At 45.0% G+C, this 6,000-nt stretch overlaps 1 long non-coding RNA gene across 1 annotated transcript in view; it reads left to right on the top strand.

Annotated features, from left to right (window-relative positions):
* LOC135005187 (uncharacterized) overlaps positions 1-5,226 on the top strand; it is a 170,859-nt gene extending 165,633 nt beyond the window's left edge. The window contains exon 3 of the long non-coding RNA XR_010205834.1: positions 2,877-5,226. This is a non-coding gene — a long non-coding RNA (uncharacterized LOC135005187). The remainder of the gene's footprint in view (positions 1-2,876) is intronic.
* Positions 5,227-6,000: the final 774 nt, after the last annotated feature.

Raw genomic sequence — 6,000 nt, forward strand, 5'->3', positions numbered from 1 at the left:
AGTCCAGAGGCGCTGCAGTATAATTCCAGGGGTGCTGCTGTACTTGATCCTAGGTTTAAACTACAGCCTAGAGCAGAATATGAAACAAGCTTTAAAATCACAACCAGATTTGTGAAAACATAAGCAAAGATGGAAATAGAAATTCCAAGTTTGACAAAGTGTTTTCCAATAAACATACAACTCTGAGTACAAAATGGGGAGAGACCACACTTGTGGCTAAAATCAGTTAGAAGAGACAGAATCATAATCCAGCGGAACGCGACATGGCAACATCTCCTACACCATTTTCTCTGGCAACTGCCAGAGAAAACTAGATTTTCCAAAAACACCTATGTCTGTATATCTGCCATATAATTCCATGGGTGTCCTGTCTGAACCCACTCATCTCTAGTAGATATATCTTCTAGTGTGCACTGTGTACCCAGCATTAGAGAGAGGTTCTTCTCAATTATTTCATGTTAGGGACTCAAATTAATGGCTCTAATTAGTCAACCTTAATTTTGATTTATTAATGTTCCACATTTTAGGATTATTTACAAGATGTGCATGTGTTGTACAGGGTTCTTTTCCTTTATTTTATAAATGTTTTCTCCTTAATAATTGTACAATACAAGGGCTGCATAGGGTTATCGCAAGACCTTGTGGTGTTAGAATGGAGTTTCAGTGATCTTGCATTGCAAAATGAAATCTCAGCTTTCCATTGCACTGCAGCACTAGATGGGCCAGGAGCTCCTGTGATTTACAAACAGTTACTGAATAAGGGTCCAGTATGCAGTCTCATGGTGGCTTACAGCCAGGAAGCTGTCTGGTTTGCCAGGCTGAGGCATGCTGGTGGCACAGAGGTTAGCATTGCTTCCTACCACAGTCCTACTTGTAGTATGAAATGAGTTTGGACTGTAGAGTGGTAAGCTCCACTAGGGCAGGGACTGAATAACAAAAAATTCACTGCACAGTCCTGCTTAATAGTGTACCGAACCCACACGAACTCAGCTTACCCATTAGGACAGGGGCTGAATAACAAATAAATCACTGTACAGTCCTGCTTAGCACTGTACTGAACCCACCCAAACTCAGCTTACCCATTAGGGCAGGGGCTGAATAACAAAAAAATCACTGCACAGTCCTGCTTAGTACTGTACCAAACCCACCCGTGCTCAAATTACCCGATCTGGGGCTGCTGTGGGGGCTCACAAGGGGCTGCTAAAACATCTAAGGGGCTGCTTTATTTAAAAGAAAATATGAATAAAATAAACAAGACACACAGGCATGCTCACGTGCGTGGAACTGGGACACACAGGTATGCTCACATGCATGTAACTGGGAGCTGTGTAAAATGAAAATAAGGCAACTGCCGCAAAATATGAAAGTAAAATTGCAATAAAAAAATGGGGGGAAAAAGAAACCCACGAGATTTTCACAAAATAAGTCTCCAGACTCCATGGAGGGGAAAATATCCAATTTTGATCATGTGGTATAAACCAGTTTATTTGCATCCCAGCATTAAATCCGAGATTATCGTATTCCCTGAAAATGGAGGAGGTACAAATTTGGAGGCTTTGGCCCCTAATTTTTCAGTTTGCCCAGGAATGTGGTAATTATACATTTGCTTGGTTAAAGTCCTTTCTGTTCCACACCAAGGTAAGAGTGGAGGTGAAAGCATGTGAGTTGTTCCTGATTGCGTGGGCCCCTCTAATTTTTAATCACCTTCTTGACACTGTCCTCTTCCTCTTGCCTCTTCTCATAATGTGAAAAGTCATCAAATATGGAGGTGTTATGTTAGTAGCTAGCTATGATTCGGAGAACTTGGCAAGCTTTTTCTAGGGGTACCACCTGTCGCTGAAATGATGGGTTTAATAAACTGTGCATGTCCTGTTTAAACAACATAAGGGTGTGTGGGAGGGGCCAAGGACAATTCCACCTTGCACCTCTTTTTTTTCTTTGCATTATGTGCTCTTTGGGGCCTAGTTTTTTAAAACTGCCATACTGTCTGCCACTGCAGGGCTAGTTCTAGATAGGCCACGTGTTTGTGCCGCCCACTTGTGTCGCTTAGCTTAGTCATCCAGCAACCTCGGTGCAACCTTTTGGCCTAAAAACATTGTGAAGTGTGAGGTGTTCAGAATAGACTGGAAATGAGTGGAAATTAATGTTATTGAGGTTAATAATGCTGTAGGAACTAAAAAAAAATAATTCTGTGATTTTAGCGGTTTTTATGGGGTTTTTCCCCCCAAAAAAAATACAGATCCAAAACCCGAAAGGGTGGTTTTGGCAAATCCAATCCAGATCCAAAACACGAAAGGAGATCCAAAACCAAAACACAAAACCCGAAAAGTATCCGGTGCACATCTCTAAGATATATATATATTTATCTATATCCCATAAATGTTATAAAATTGGCAGCTGTCACGACAGAGGCCACAGAGATAGCTAATGGAGGAGTAGGGATGGCAGCAGCAATGACAGTTGGACTCTCTGGGTCCAGCAGCAGAACAGGGAGGATTTTAGTAGATGCCCCAAATCAACCCGTTCTTGACTCCTCAGCACTAACATGTAATTTCCCACTGATGTCCCTCTAATTTCCCACATGTTTCACTGTATAATATCAGTGGGAAGATGCTGCTGATGTGAAGTACGGCCATCACCAACTGCCGCCCGCTTGCCACATTTGAATTCTCCATGGCATAAAACTCCAGTGCACAGCAATATCACTGGCATTTCCTGAGTTGAAGCTGTTGCTGACGTATGAGAAAGAACCTTCCAAAAGAGATCACGTTTGTTCACCAGAAATTGATGCCAGTGATACACTATTGACCGAAGCGCACAATCACATCTGTGTTTTTTCTTACTCTCTTTTACTGTTTTATTTTGTTTTTTTACAGCTACTGTCACCAGCTACAATGATCCGAAGGGAGTTAGCCCAGCTGCGCTGCTTGGAAATGGGGGAACAAACCATAACATCAGTGAGTCATGGCTGAGGTCAGGATGCCGCAGACCATCCAATGGTGGACCATCATCTGGAAAAGGAAGAGATGGCCCATCATCGAGAAGAGGAAGAAATGAGCCGAATGCCAGTGAAAATCAAGCAGCTGCACTCCTGAGGCTAGAGGATATCCTGAGGCCCATTCTACCCAGTATTCCCACCTACAGCAGATGCCTGTTGCAGAAGGAGAGGACGTAAAGTACTGTACAAGCTGCATGTCTGACATTGAAGTTGGAATGGAAATGGCTGTACCTTCCATGCCCCTTGCCTGACACAATGGCTATAGATGAACAGCATTTGTCCTGTGTTCCACACAAGCTGCTTCGAACTGGACATTTTTTTTATAGCTTATCTGAAGGACACCAAATGGGGGTGGGGGGTAATTCAGACATGATTGCTGCTGTGCGTTTTCACATAGAGGTCGATCAGGTCTGTACTGCGCATGCGTATGCACCGCAGTGCGCCGGCACATCGGACGACTGCACTGGGCATTGGTGCATACAGCAACGGGATGGTGCGAAAAAAGGATCACCAAGGCGATCACAAGGTGACTGACAGGAAGAGGCCATCTGTGGGTGGCAACTGACCGTTTTGTATGAGTGTCCGGGAAAATGCAGGAGGGACCAGGCGTTTGGAGGGAGGGTTTCTGACGTCAGCTCCGGCCCGGATCATCGCAGTGGTTGAATAAATCCTGGGCTGAGCAGACATTGCACAAACTCATGTTTGTGCAGCTCTGCTACAAATGCGATAGAACACCTGCACACAGTAAATACCCTCCCCATGTAGGCGGCGACTAAAAAATGCACCCTAGCGATCAGGTCTGAATTACCCCCCAGCAGCAGAAGCAGGGGACCCAACCTAAACATCAAAAATATATAGCGAAAAATATATAGCGCTGAAATATATGTGTGTGTGTGTGTGTGTGTGTGTGTGTATACTGTATCTATATAGTATCCAGTTTAGTTTCTTTTCTGAACACTAAATAAGAACATAATCGATACATTTTCTTTAAATAAATCTGTCAATTTAAACTTACAGAATATGGGGGGTCATTCCGAGTTGTTCGCTCGCAAGCTGCTTTTAGCAGCATTACACATGCTAAGCCGCCGCCTACTGGGAGTGAATCTTAGCTTCTTAAAATTGCGAACGAAAGATTCGCAATATTGCGATAAGACATCTCTGTGCAGTTTCTGAGTAACTCGAGACTTACTCGGCATCTGCGATCAGTTCAGTGCTTGTCGTTCCTGGTTTGACGTCACAAACACACCCAGCGTTCGCCCAGACACTCCTCCGTTTCTCCAGCCACTCCCGCGTTTTTCCCAGAAACGGTAGCGTTTTTTCACACACACCCATAAAACACCCACTTCCTGTCAATCACATTACGATCACCAGAACGAAGAAAAAACCGTGAGTAAAATTCCTAACTGCATAGCAAATTTACTTGGCGCAGTCGCAGTGCGAACATTGCGCATGCGCACTAAGCGGAAAATCGCTGCGATGCGAAGAAATGTACCGAGCGAACAACTCGGAATGACCCCCATAGAGTACAATGGGGTCTATTCATGAAACAGTGAAAAGAGTGGAGAAGTGAGCCAGTCAACATTGTATAATTGCATACTATAAAATTATACAGAGAGGCTGATTGGTTGCCATGGACAACTTCTCCACTGGCTCACTTCTCCCCACTTTTCACTGCTTCATGAGTAGACCTCAGTATTACATTCACTGCTGTCACCCTTCTCTGAGGTGACACATGCATCAGAACTGGCAAGATTACAACCGTCACCTGATTCATGTTTGTAAGTAAAGCAAAAAAGCAAGCAACTGGGCTAACACATGTTTCATTGCAGGTGGTGAAGATGTAATATGTTCAGACAGATTTAGATTTGGGTGGGGTGTGTTCAATCTGAAATCTAAATTGCAGTGTAAAAATAAAGCTGTCTAACACCCACCCCCTCTACAAAAAAAACAAAACAAAAAAAACACACATTAGGCAGCCACCTATTGGGTGTGTTGGAAGAGCTGCTAAGCTTCTACTTACTTTTTAAAATGTTGACAGTTACATCCAACTCATTGATAACATAAGTACATACAAATTTCAAATGAAATTCTCTAGCTTTCTATGTAAGGACAGATAGATTCATGAACAGAGTGTGTGACTGCAATGCCACATGTAGTGGGTAAGAAACCTGGGTATCAGTGGCGTCACAAGGTGGGTGTGAGGAGTGCGGCCCGCACCCGGGTGTCACCCGCCGAGGGGTGACACCAAAATGCCGGCTCCTGCTCAGTGACAGGAGCCGGGTGCTGCACTGTAACAATACTTGCAGCACTTGGCTCCTGTCACTGTGTAGGAGCCGGCACTGCATAGCTGGGTCCCTGCACTTGGATGACGCTGCCGGCACAGCATCCAATCAGCGTACACCGCATTCGGCCTGTGCGTGATAGACCTGCCGCTGCTTCACCCGCAGTGCGACAGTCAGACACCGGCAGCGCCGCGCAGACTGCAAGCTTAGGAGAGGGGGAGGTGGGATGGGGGGACCCCCCTGGGGGACAGCCAGCATCTTCTTAACCCCTTGGAGTGCCGAAAACGGGTGTGCGCCCACAAGGCCACGCCCCCTCATGCTAGGCCAAGTCCCCATTTTGCGGCCTCCCGCAGTGATGCCCCTGCTAGGTATGCCAGCATCTTGAAATATAATAAAGGACAGTGTGACCGATACTCCTTTCAATAACAAAAGAGCTCTCAAGTTAAGTTCATAAATTGTGTACAGGTATTTGGGATGGAAGGGGTGAAGGAAGGAGACAGGGAAGGTCAGGAGATGCTGGGCTTCAAAAAGGGGGTAGGCTACAAGTGAAAATAATTGAAATAGATATTTGACAAGTGCTGCCAACAGCGCCCCTTATCCTGCAGCACTATGTGCAGTGGTACACTCTGCACACACCTAGTTACGGCCTGATTAGCATGCCCTCTGTAATGTATATTGATCAATAGGCTGCTTTCTGTATTATAAATCATTCACTAGAAT

This window comes from Pseudophryne corroboree, chromosome 2 (assembly GCF_028390025.1).
Source record: "Pseudophryne corroboree isolate aPseCor3 chromosome 2, aPseCor3.hap2, whole genome shotgun sequence".
NCBI classification, from domain to species: Eukaryota; Metazoa; Chordata; class Amphibia; order Anura; family Myobatrachidae; genus Pseudophryne; species Pseudophryne corroboree.